Source organism: Peromyscus eremicus, chromosome 20 (assembly GCF_949786415.1).
Source record: "Peromyscus eremicus chromosome 20, PerEre_H2_v1, whole genome shotgun sequence".
NCBI lineage: Eukaryota > Metazoa > Chordata > Mammalia > Rodentia > Cricetidae > Peromyscus > Peromyscus eremicus.
Genome location: NC_081436.1, coordinates 20,161,824 through 20,174,253, shown reverse-complemented (window position 1 = coordinate 20,174,253; position 12,430 = coordinate 20,161,824). Strand labels below are relative to the sequence as shown.

Sequence of the window (12,430 nt, the reverse complement as noted above, 5' to 3'; positions counted from 1 at the left end):
GTGCTGCTTGTAAATTATTGACCCCCATCCAAAGACAAAAACCACACCTGCTCAAAACTCTTTTTGAGACAAGGTCTCACTGCACGTAGCCTTGGCTGGCCTGGAACTCACAGAGATCCCCCTACCTCTGCCTCCCCAGTGCTGGGATTTAAGGATTAAGTCACACCTGTAACTGCCATAATCCACCTCACCACCTGAGGGTGCAAATAAAGACACATATTTTGGACTTCCTAAGAACACCTTCCCTGTTCCTCCCAGGGTCATTCCTGTCCTGTCCTGGAATTGCAGTTGGCTTCCTTGGGAGAGGGTGAGGTCACTCTCTGATGTCCTGTGAAAGGCACAGTAAAGCCCCATGAACCTGGGGCTCCTGGACCTTCACAGAGCCCCACCCATCCAGGGTGGCTGTGTGTGTGTGTGTGTGTGTGTGTGTGTGTGTGTGTGTGTGTAACAAGAATTGCTAAACAGTCTTAATAAAAAACCCAGAGCCAGATATTGGGGCGAAAGCTGAAAGATCAGAGAAACAGAACAAGCCAGCCACATTCTTTTTTTTTTTTTTTTTGGTTTTTCGAGACAGGGTTTCTCTGTGTAGCTTTGCGCCTTTCCTGGAACTCACTTGGTAGTCCAGGCTGGCCTCGAACTCACAGAGATCCGCCTGGCTCTGCCTCCCGAGTGCTGGGATTAAAGGCGTGCGCCACCACCGCCTGGCCAGCCAGCCACATTCTTACCTGTACAAAATCCTTAGCCTCAAGAACAAGACTCCCTGTTTCCTCACGCCTTATATACCTTTCTGTGCACAGACATCACTTCCTGGGATTAAAGGTGTATGTGCTTCTCAAGCAAAGGCATGAGATCTCAAGTGCTGGGATTAAAGGCATGTGCCACCATCCCTGGCTCTGTTCCCAGTGTGGTCTTGAACTCACAGAGATCTGGATGGAGATGGCTCTCTTCTTCCTGAATGCTAGGATTAAAGGTGCGTGCCACCACTGCCTGACCTCTATGTTTAATATAGTAGCTGGCTTTGTCCTCTGATCCCCAGGCAAGCTTTATTGGGGTACACAATCTATCACCGTGTGTGTGTGTGTGTGTGTGTGTGTGTGTGTGTGTGTGTGTGTGTAAGGGTGGGTTATCTCGGTTGCAGAGTACATCCTTAGCACCCATGACTGAAAATGAGGACGTGACCGATCCTAGGTATGGTTGAGAAGGTTTTTATTGCAGATATGAGAAAGTAGAGCCAGAGGCATCTGGAAGAGTCGAGACAGAACCGGGCCATGAGAGAAGGGAGGCAAAGGAGAGGGGGGTGGGTAGAGAGGCCAAGGACCAAGAGAAGAACCAAGAGAAGGCATGGCCGGAATGGCAGGTTTATATAGGACCGAGGAGCTGGGCTAGAAGGTTTAGGGTAGCTGGTGGGGTGGGTCGAGATGTTTCAGCCTAAATTAGTAAAAGCACTGGTTTTGGTCCATTTGAAAGTTTCCACACTGGCTGGGCATGGTGGCCCAAGCTTCCTGTCTGCCAGCTTCCACCGGCAGGCGTAGCCTCAGAGGCTGTACAGTCAGAGCTCAGGGGAGAACCTGGGCCCAGGGGAGAGGTGCAGGCTCCAGGGTGTGCAGACTCTGGAACAGAAAGAAAGGCCATTCTCCCAGCTCTGCAGGTAGAGCTCTCTACCCAGATGGAAATGAAGGTCCCCAGGAAGAAAGCAGGGGACACTCACATTGGAGCTGCTGGGCTCCACTTGAAATCTACCAGACACAAAGCCCCATAAGGGAAACAGCCACCTGCGAGGATTTCTCCATCTCTGGAGTGTGTCAGTGGGGGACGTCAACAGCTGCTATCTCACATGAGGACTCTAGAGGTCCCAGACTCAAACAGCCAGTCCAACCCTAGGGAGCCCCAGATACCCTTCATCTGGGGTGCAGAAGGCTTACCCTCCCTGAGGAGTCTCATCTCCGCCCCCCCAAGGTTCTCAAAGCCAGTTCAAAGAGGGCTCTCCCAGCCCCTTTCTCCCAATTCTTGCCCTTACCTCCCTCCAGAGTAGGCTGCCTTCCTACTTCCTGGGTCCCCTGGGGCCTCAGTCTTCACCCCAGGCCTCTGCAGAGCTCTTTTCTAGCTATGTCCAATCAGTTTCTAAATGTAGCCAAGTCTCTCAGTGTGCGCGGGAATGAGCACACACACACAGACACACACACACACACACACAGCAAAATTGAAATTAAAAACCTGTTCCTCAGCCGGGCGGTGGTGGCGCACGCCTTTAATCCCAGCACTCGGGAGGCAGAGCCAGGAGGATCTCTGTGAGTTTGAGGCCAGCCTGGGCTACCAAGTGAGTCCCAGGAAAGGCACAAAGCTACACAGAGAAACCCTGTCTGGAAAAACCAAAAAAAAAACAAAAAACAAAAAACAAAACAAAACAAAAAAACCTGTTCCTCATGGGAGGAGGGGTGGAGCCCAGTTGCTAGACTGCTAAGTTTCATGAAGCCCTAGGTTTGATCTCCAACACCCCATAAAACTGGGCACCATGATCTATAGTCCCAACATTCGGGGAAGCAGGGGAATTGGAAGTTTAAGGGCAGCCTTAACCCTACATAGCATGTTAGGACCTGTATGTGCCACTTGAAATTCTACTCAAACCAAAAATCTAAACAAACAAAAACATAAAACTCAGCTCCTGGGACTGGGGTAGCTCAGCAGTTAAGAGGACTTGTTGCTCTTTCAGAGGACCCAGGTTTGATTCCCAGGAACCACATGGTAATGACTCTCTCAACTCCAGTTCCAGGGGGATCAGACACTCTTTTTGACCTCCAAAGACACCAGGTACCAGTGGGGTACATATACATACAAGCAAAATGCTCATACACAGAAAGTAAAATAAACAAATCTAAAACCAAAGCACCACCACCACCACAAACAAAAACCCACCCTAGCTCTTCAAACATTTACATATAGCAGCAGGAGGAGAGAGCTAAACTACAATAGAGGAGAAACTTTTGCGGAAGACAAGGAGCAAACAAACTCCTCACTGAAGAGCTCACACCCGCTGATAAACAGCGCACAGACTCTTAGCTGTTCCGTTTCTCCTGTTCGGCTCAGTGGTTTATTTCTAGGGAAAATGAGATACACCCACAGCCTAAGGAAGCATGCCGAGGCTCAGAGCTTCAGCAGAGCCTGCTGTGGCACATTCTCACACACTGACCAGTTAATTCTTTTCCAGGAAAATTCAGCAATGTCTACATGTATGTATTTATTAAAATGTATCAGTATCTGCCGGGCGGTGGTGGCGCACGCCTTTAATCCCAGCACTCAGGAGGCAGAGCCAGGCGGATCTCTGTGAGTTCGAGGCCAGCTTGGGCTACCAAGTGAGTTCCAGGAAAGGCGCAAAGCTAAACAGAGAAACCCTGTCTCGAAAAACCAAAAAAAAAAAAAAAAAAAAAAAAAAAAAAGTATCAGTATCTAAGTGGGAGGGGGTGGGGGTGGCAGAGGCCTTTAATTTCAGCACTTCCAAGACAGAGGCAGGCAGATCTCTGAGTTGGAGGTCATCCTGGTCTCCACAGAGTTCTGCAGCAGCCAGGCTACACAGTGAGACCCTGTCGTAAAACAAAACAAAAAGTAACAGTGGCTAAAAGAACCAAATGCATTACAAAACAAAAACACTTGAGGTGGCTCAGTCAATAACGGTGCTACTTTGGGTCGTTGACATCTGGACTGCCCGCTCTTCCACCAGGACCAAGACCAGGCTGATCTGGCCTGATGTGGTAAGGCACAGTCACCTCTAGAGTTTCAACCAACCCTGCCCACACCCTGGGACATTCATCACTCCTCCTCCCTGGGCACAATCTCATACTGGGACTAATTCCTTCAAACTAGCCAGCTGCAGGGCCCTCATTGATGGAAGAAAACGAAGCAAACTCTTTGCAGAATCTCCAAGTAGGTCCCCTCATACTGAGCGGTCCAGGCAGGGACCAGCATCTGAGGGTTGGAGAACCGTTTTCAAAAACAAACAAACAAACAAACAAACAAACAACACAAAACCAGGAGACCAGGACTCCCTCTCCTCCTCCCAGTTCCTGTAGATTTTGGTCTTTGATTTGAGGACTTTCCTTTGTGGGCTTTCCGTTTAAGTAGCGCATGATAAGTGGGTTTAGGGACCCGCGGGAGGTCAGAAGCTGGGGTGATTGTGGGTGCAGTTGTTGGCAGGGGGGCAGCCCTGCTCTATCAGATTCTTCATTCTTTGGGAGGAAAGAGCAGAAAGGTCAGAGCCGTGTTGAGGGAGAGGATGGGGGCCGGCACTTAGGAGGCGGGAGGGAGCCGGGAGGGAGCCGGGAGGGAGCCGGGAGGGAGCCGGGAGGGAGCCGGGAGGGAGCCGGGAGGGAGCCGGGAGGGAGCCGGGAGGGAGCCGGGAGGGAGCCGGGAGGGGTTGCAGCAGCTGGATGGCTGTGCTTCTGAGAGAGTAGAGGGTCCACAGAGGAGATTCTTATTAATCTCCAGCGGGCGAGAGGCTCAGTGGAAGCTGTCAAGGAGATGAGACCTTCTAGCCCCAGATGACATGCGAGGAAACTGAGGCAAGGGTGCTCGCCCTAACAGGGAAGAGGCGTGCACAGGATAAATCTCCCAGCCGCAGCCTCTTCCAAGCCCATCAGGCTTCCAATCCCACCTCAATTGTTCTCATCTGGAGAAGAGGAGAGGCGGGAGCGTGCTGATCCTGAGACCGAGCGCTGGGACCAGCGGCTCCACGCCGGCTTTCCTTGCTCTCCAGCTCTTTCCCAGGCTACCCCTCCCACCTGAAGACCCTTCCCCCTGCGGCGGGTCCGAAGCTGGAGCACCGGAAAGGCCAGCGCCAGCTCCCGGCCCGCAATCCTCCCAGCAGGGCACGGTGATCCAGTCCTCTCCTGGACGCGCCCCGCCGCGGCCTCCCAGGTCTCCTGCGCACCCAAGGTCGCCGAGCAGCGCTTTGGCATCTGGGCTTCGGATCCCCAGTTGTCCCCCTCCCCCGTGAACCTCACCCACCAAGGGCCATCGGGGCTGCGAGATGAACCTCGGAACCCTAGCCAGCCCAGACTAGCCCGCACGGCGCTTAACTTCGGGGGTGGGGGGGGCAGCTCGGGTACCGGCGGCGATCGAGAGACCACAGCGCGGAACTGGTGCGCGGACAATTGTCACCTGTGGAACAGGTGGCCAGGTGGGGACCCGGGCTTCTAGGGTCTCGAAGCTCACCCTCCCCCGCCAGGCCTAGACCAGGGGAGTCCTAGTTCCCAACGAGGACCCCCGCCCGCTGCCTTGCCCCCAAACCCCAAGTACCTCCGGCTCCCGCGGCGGCGGGCAGCTACTGCTGCCCTGGAGGGTGTCGGCGTGAGCCCAGCGGACAGGAGCGCCGCCCCTCCACCCTGGGCGGGGTCAGCCCGCCCTGCCCCGCGGGCCCCTCTCGGCCTGCGGGGTGTCCGCCCAACCCTTTGGCCTACCGGGAGCCGGGGAGGGAGGGAGGGAAGGAGGGAAGGGGAGACACAGACCACAACCAGAGTCATCGCTAGCCGGTAACCAACAGGTGTGAACCGCCTTCTCAGCCTCCGGGCCACCCACACTACGCGGGTTCTCTCTCCAGCTCACGCCGCCCCCGAACTTATAGCAATCCTTCTGCCTCATCCTTCCAAGCTCTGGGAAGACAGGAGTGAGTCCCCAACCAGTGGCTCCGTTTTCTTATTTTAACAGATGAAAAAAAAAAAAAAAAGGAAGGAAGGAAAGGACAGAGAGAGAGAGAGAGAGAGAGAGAGAAGAAAGAAAGAAAGAAAGAAAGAAAGAAAGAAAGAAAGAAAGAAAGAAAGAAAGAAAGAAAGAAAGACTTAGGCTCAAAGCGGTTTGGTTAGTTACTTGAATGTTCTGCAGTTGAGAAGGGTAGAGTCTGAACTTGAGTCAGCCAGACGCCACTCCCCTGGACCCCCACAGCCCTGCTATGATTCAGGAAGGGCCAGGCCCACGGGATGCAATTCCTTAGTGGCAGTTTCCCAGCCAGCTCCTTTCCAGCTGGAAGTCGATGCGGCCTCGCTTGCCCGCCCCTCTTCGTCACTCTCACCACACAAATCCGTGTCCAGGACGCTGAGATGGAAACACCCTACCCCAACCCTCAGAACACTCTGGATGAAGAGGTTTCAAATAAGCACTCTCGGCTATGCCCAGCCCTTCTTTTCCAGGAGATCAGCCTCCAGCTGACAGCCATCTGGCAAGCCTGCTGCCTCTCATTCCGGTTAGTGCTCATGACTCCCCGGTTTTATTTTGTTTTGGGTTTCTCAGACTAGGTCTCACTTTAACCCACGGCTTTCTTGGTAGTGGGTATATATGTATATGTAAACCATAGTGGCCTCAAACTTGTGACAAGCCTCTTGCCTCTGCCTCCCAAATGCTGGGATGGCAGGCTTCTCCCATCTGAAAACACAAATGACGTTGCACTGCACACTTTTTGTTTTTTTGAGACAGGGTTTCTCTGTGTAGCTTTGTGCCTTTCCTGGAACTCGCTTTGGAGACCAGGCTGGCCTCGAACTCACAGAAATCCTCCTGGCTCTGCCTCCCGAGTGCTGGGATTAAAGGCGTGCGCCACCACCGCCCGGCCAAAGTTGCACTGCACACTTTTAATCCCAGCACTTGGGAGGCAGAGACAGGCAGGTCTCGGTGAGTTTAAGGCTAGCCTGATCTACAGAGTGAGTTCCAAGACAGCCAGAGCTACATACTGAGACCCTTATCTCATAAACAACTACACACACAAACAACCCTCAGACAAGGGTCTGGAAAGATGGCTAGCCCCCTCTCAGCCTGCTAGGTGTCAGTGGAACCCTTTGGCCTACAGGTAGCCGGGGAGGGGGAGAGGAGGAGACACAGACCACGACCAGAGTCATCGCTAGCTGGTAACCAACAGGTGTGAACCACCTTCTCAGACAATCGTGAGATTGAGTGTGAGTCCTTCCATCCATGGAAAAAAAAAAAAAAGCCAATCCCAGCAGGGTGCATCTATAGTATCAGCATTTGGGAAGATCTTGGAACTTGCTGGCTAGTCATCTAACTCAGTGACATCTAACTCTATAAGTTCAGTGACATTCTGTCTCAAAAATTAACGTGGACAGCCCGTTATTTTAATCCCAGAACTCAGGAGGCAGGCAGAGGCAGAGGCAGACAGATGTCTGTGAGTTCGAGGCTAGCCTGGTCTACAGAGGGAGTTCCAGGACAGGCACCAAAACTGCACAGAGAAACCCTGTCTCGAAGAACCAAAGGGGAAAAATAACTATAATTATGAAGTGATGGTTGGGGGGGTCACCACAACATGAGGAACTGTATTAAAGGTTTGCAGCATTAGGAAGGTAGAGAACAGTTAAGCGTGAGTACTGGGGGGGAGGGCTGAAGAGATAGCTCAGTGGTTAAGATCACTGATTGCCCTTCCAGAGGACCTGGGTTCAATTCCCTACTCCCACATGGTGTCTCACAACTGTCTGTAACTCCAGTTCCAGAGGATCTGATACCCTTACATAGACATGCAGGTAAAAACACCAATGCACATAAAATAAATTATTTAAAAGGAATGAGCACTGCTCTTGCAGTCCAGAGTTTGGTTCTCTATTCCCAGCACATTCGCAACTCACAGCTTCTTGTAACTCCAGCTCTAGAGAATACTGTGCCCTCCACTGGCCTCCATGGGCACCTGCATCCATATGCACAGACACACATACATCAATTAAGAAGAAATTTTAATTTTTATTATTTTAAAGAGACGCAGTTATCCATGGCCCCTGCCCCAATCCATCTTCAGGCTCCTGAAGTGAAGTTGAGGTTTCAGTAAAAGCCAGAGTCACACCCATCTCAGCAGTTGTCGATCAAGGTGTGGTCCCACCTAGTACTGACTGACCATCCTTGTCTCTTCTGTGTGGTGAGTCATCATGCTAACAAGTGGTGACTTTTTCTGGGAGAAAAGTCTCCCCTATGGCTGACCCTGGTTTGAGACGTTCTCCTCTCCCAGCACAAGTTTTCCTGGAAGGAATTAGTTTCTTGGGGTTCACTGTTTCAATAGTCTGATTGCCAAAGTGTCCCTTTAGGAAGACTTCCTCCCTGCCACGCCTATTATAATGCCAGGAGTCACCAGGCAGGAAGGCACTAGATAAAGCCAGCTTATAATTCAAGATTGTCTTGGGCCTGGACTGAATGTGGGGAAGGGTTGGGAAGTAGACTGGGAGGCCAGAGTAGACTGACTTATCAATTCTCTCCTCCACCAGAGAGCTTCAGGAGGTGGGGGTGGGGTGGGGAGGGTGCACAGGTGGCGGAAGGGTCTGTAACCCAACACCCACAGGGTGCATGGTTAAAGTTTGCCAGAGCCCCTGCAGTGAGCGGCTTTGGGAGCCCTGGGAAGGCCCGGATGGAGATGATACTATCTCAGTAAGCCTGGAAGCATGCGGGGCTGAGGGCAGGTGTTGCCTCTACCTGGAGTAAATCACCCACCTGCCCAAGTTTCTGCAGGGTGAACAAGAGGACCAGAATGGACCATTTCTGAGGGACACTGGGGACTGAGAGGAGCCAGAAAAGAACGGGTGTAGAGGTGCTGGAACCTTGGTTGTGGAAACAGTCTAGAGTTCCTTTTGTACTCACGTGGGGGCCGGGGAAGGTTTCCCAAGGCAGAGAAAAAAGTGATCTAGTTTTGAAAAGATCCAGGGGCTGGGGGCGGAGCTTCCTGGTGGAGCTTGTCTAGCAGGAGCAAAGGTAAGGCCCTGAGTTCCAGTCCCAGCACTGCAAAAGAGAAAAGGAAGTCAGATAGGATCCCTAGCTCTTGGGGGCCTACATTCTCAGGAGTAAGATCCACAAGACCAAACGTTTCTCACCAAGAAGGAAGTGCTCCTGAGTATGAGGCGGAGGGAGGGAAAACAAGCCATTTGGAAACACTTCAAAAATGTTTTATCCTGCAATATCTCCAGCCCCATATGAAACAGGTATGGTGGTACACACCTTTTTTTCCCCCCAGCGACAGGGTTTCTCTGTGTAACAGCACTGGCCACTGGCTGTCCTGGAACTCACTTTGTAGACCAGGTTGGCCAACTCACAGAGACTCAACCTGCCTCTCCCTCCTGAGTGCTGGGATTAAAGGTGTGTACCATCACCGTCCAGCAGTGGTGCACACCTTTAAACTCAGCACTTGGGGAATGGAGGCAGGAGAATCAGAAGTTAAAGGTCATCCTAGGCTATGCAGTGGGTTCCAGTGCAGCCAGGGATATATAAGACCCGATCTCAGAAAACAGAGCTGGGGAGATGGCTGACCGGCTAAGAGCAATGGCTGCTCATTGCAAGCGAGGGGGTAGATATGTGTAGTTGGTACAACAAAAGTGATATTTTATTATGCCAAGGGTCATCACACAAGGTTCACACTCTAAATTCCTAACTAGGGTCCTAAGCCTATCTCTCCAAGGCTGCTCGCCTGTGCGACGTATCTTAGCTGAAGGTCAGGTCCAGTCTCTAACAGGAGTCTCTGATTTGGGAGTCAGGATCTTGAGGGAGACTCTCTAGCTGCAGGGCAGATCAAGATGGTGTCTTTCCAGATGTGCGGAGCAGAGCATTGCTCTTGGTCTCTACTTATGTATATTGTCCTGTGGGTGTCATGGGTTTCTAGTGCTGTGTCTGGTTATCTTGAGTGAGTGATGTCATCGGGTTCTGGTCATCAGGTGCAGCCTTGGGTGTACTGGGGACCCTAACTAAACTATTTTTACATGTCTAAAAGGCATTTTTTACTATGTTCATTATGGTCCTTGTGGCATACACAGTGCCAATGAGGACCACACATAAGAATTCTTTTTTGGGGAATTTCAAGACAGAGTTTCTCTGTGTAGCCCTGGCTGTCCTGGAACTCTGAAGACCAGACTGGCCTCGAACTCAGAAATTTGCCTGCATCTGCCTGTCAAGCAATGGGATTGAAGGTGTGTGCCACCACTGCCCGGCAAGAATTGTTAACATTGTAGTTGCACAGGAAATTGCTAATTTTGGCTGAGGAAAAGGAGGAGGCATACAGCGAACATCCTAATCATCAAGAGACAAATAAATGTAAGGAGATAACTCTCAGGCAATGAAACATGTGACTGTTGAGCAAAATGGTCAGAACACGGTGAAGCAAGTGTCTAGTGGCACATCCCAGGCCATTGCAGTGATCCCTATGGCATATGCGCATTTCCCCAAATTTGTACTTCCCCCAGGTTTGGTGTGTGCAAGCTGAAAAACACACTCAGAAGTAAAAGGAATGCAATCACTTTCAAAGAAAAATGTTGTGGAATAAAACGGGTGAATAGCAGGGTAGGAGTATAGGGCTCTGAGATGAGCTAATCCTAGTACAACATCATCCTAACTTGATCAGGGTCAAGCAGGAGCATGTGGGTCATGGCTGTGGGCCAGGTATTTCTTCTTTTATTAATGAAAAGAGCAACTAGGAGTCCAGTGAGCTTCATAACTAGCTTCCAGTGTAGTTTCTCAGTTTTTTTGTATGCCAGTATTACGGAAAAGCAAGTGGTGGGTATAGAGTACCAGAAGAGTGGTGAGTCTCCAGAGGCATCTATCTTGGGTCTAAGACCATTGTATGCAGACCGCCTCTTCTGGAAACAAATGGCATTTATTTGGTGGGGTAAAACCAAGAATCCGGAGTACAGCATTCCTGGTGTCACCATGGAGACGAAACATCTGCTGAAGAAGTTTCTCCAGTCACAGTTTGTACAGATGTATCTGCCGGAATCATACATACCTGGTTTGTTCCTTCTGGTGCGATAGTCTCTGGAGCTCGTTGTCATAGTTCTTCCTGAAATGAAGTTTATTAAACAAGCCCAAAATAATCATAAGGAATTTACATGACCAAAGGGCCAACACGATGTATACAAAAAGCCCAAAGCTCTCGTTTATCCAGCAGAATAAGTTCCACATGGGAAAGTAAGGAGAGTCACAGCGAGGCATCCTACCAGTCACATCGCATCAAATAAAGAGCGTTTCTTGAGCCTGCTAATTTTACAGGCATAGGTGATACTGTTGTGTGTAGCCCTGAAGCCTTTCTCAGTCCTGCCCAGCCTGCAGTTCCACAGCCGCTTATAAAGTAATCACTCAGAGGCTTAATATTAATTACAAACTGTTTGGTCTATGGCTCAAGCTTATTGCTAGCTAGCTCTTATATCTTAAATTAACCCATTTCTATTAATCTATGTTTTGCCACATAGCTGTGGTGTTACTGGTCTGCTGGCATCTTGTTCCTTGGGTAGCTGGATGGTGTCTGCCCTGATCTCCCTGTATCTCTTTTGGATTTCCCACCTGGCTCTTATCCTGCCTCATCATAGGCCAAAACAGCTTCTTTATTAACCAATAGTAGCAACACATATTTACAACATACAGAAAGACATCCCACAGCAGTTGTGTGATATTTTGATTGTGTTCTGACAAATAAAACTTGTTTGGAGTCAGAAGGCAGAGCTAGCCACTAGATGACCATAGAGGTTTGGAGGACTGTAGAGAGGGGAGACAGGAAGTGGTAATGTGGGGCTGAGAGAGAATCTTGGACCTTTTAGATGGAGGAATGGAAGAAGTAGGAAGCAACTGGCAGCTACTCCTGGTTGTCTGATCTTTCAGGTTCTTACCCCAATATTTGACTCCCTATTTTTTATTGATTAAGATTAATTAGATTAACAGTTCACAATCGTGTCTGCTTTGAGTGCAGCTGGTAATTGTTGGACTCTGTCTCTCTGTCCTCCCAGGGTCTCACTATCTCTAGTAATCTCAACTGACTGTAACTGTGGCATGTTAAAGATGAGAACAGTGGAAATGTCATTAAAGGCTTTCCTGGTCTTTCCTATCCAGTCACCTTTGTATTCATTGATATATATATATATATATATATATATATATATATATATATATATATATATATATATAGTTATATTGTTATATAGTTGTATTGTTATATAGTTGTATTGTTATATAGTTGTATTGTTATATAGTTATATTGTTATATAGAATACCTGAGTCAAAACCATGTCTCATTCAAAGATTAGGGTATATATCCTGGACATGTTTACCTGTCCCGAAAAATGTACTATAACTCTAATAGCTTTGTATATAGCCCTACAATCAGGTTCTACAGAATAAAAGTAGAGTCCAAGGTGTCCATGGTGATGTTACAGATGTCAACTGTGAGGCTGAAGGCTTTCATGGAGCATGTGGTGAGGACTCCATTGCCAAGGTCTCTGAGTTGGTCAGAAGCAGTCAGTTTTGATATTTGGACAGAGGGTGGGTGGTCACAAAGGTACTGGCCCTAAGTGAAATGGTATGTTCCTCTGGGTAGTAGAAATCTTCTGTATTTAGTCTACCTAGTCCATAGGAAAGAATTTGTGAATATAATAATCCATCCCCAAGTTTCCTAGGCAATGGGTGTGTGTGATAACCTGGGACCACA

General features: G+C 49.7%; 1 protein-coding gene across 1 annotated transcript in view; it reads right to left on the bottom strand.

The window, feature by feature from the left end:
* The window catches only part of A4galt (alpha 1,4-galactosyltransferase (P blood group)), a 30,305-nt gene extending 24,935 nt beyond the window's left edge, over positions 1-5,370 (bottom strand). The window contains exon 1 of the mRNA XM_059247442.1: positions 5,290-5,370. The gene's annotated coding sequence lies outside the window, so the exon portion shown is untranslated. The remainder of the gene's footprint in view (positions 1-5,289) is intronic.
* Between the last annotated feature and the right edge of the window lie 7,060 nt (positions 5,371-12,430).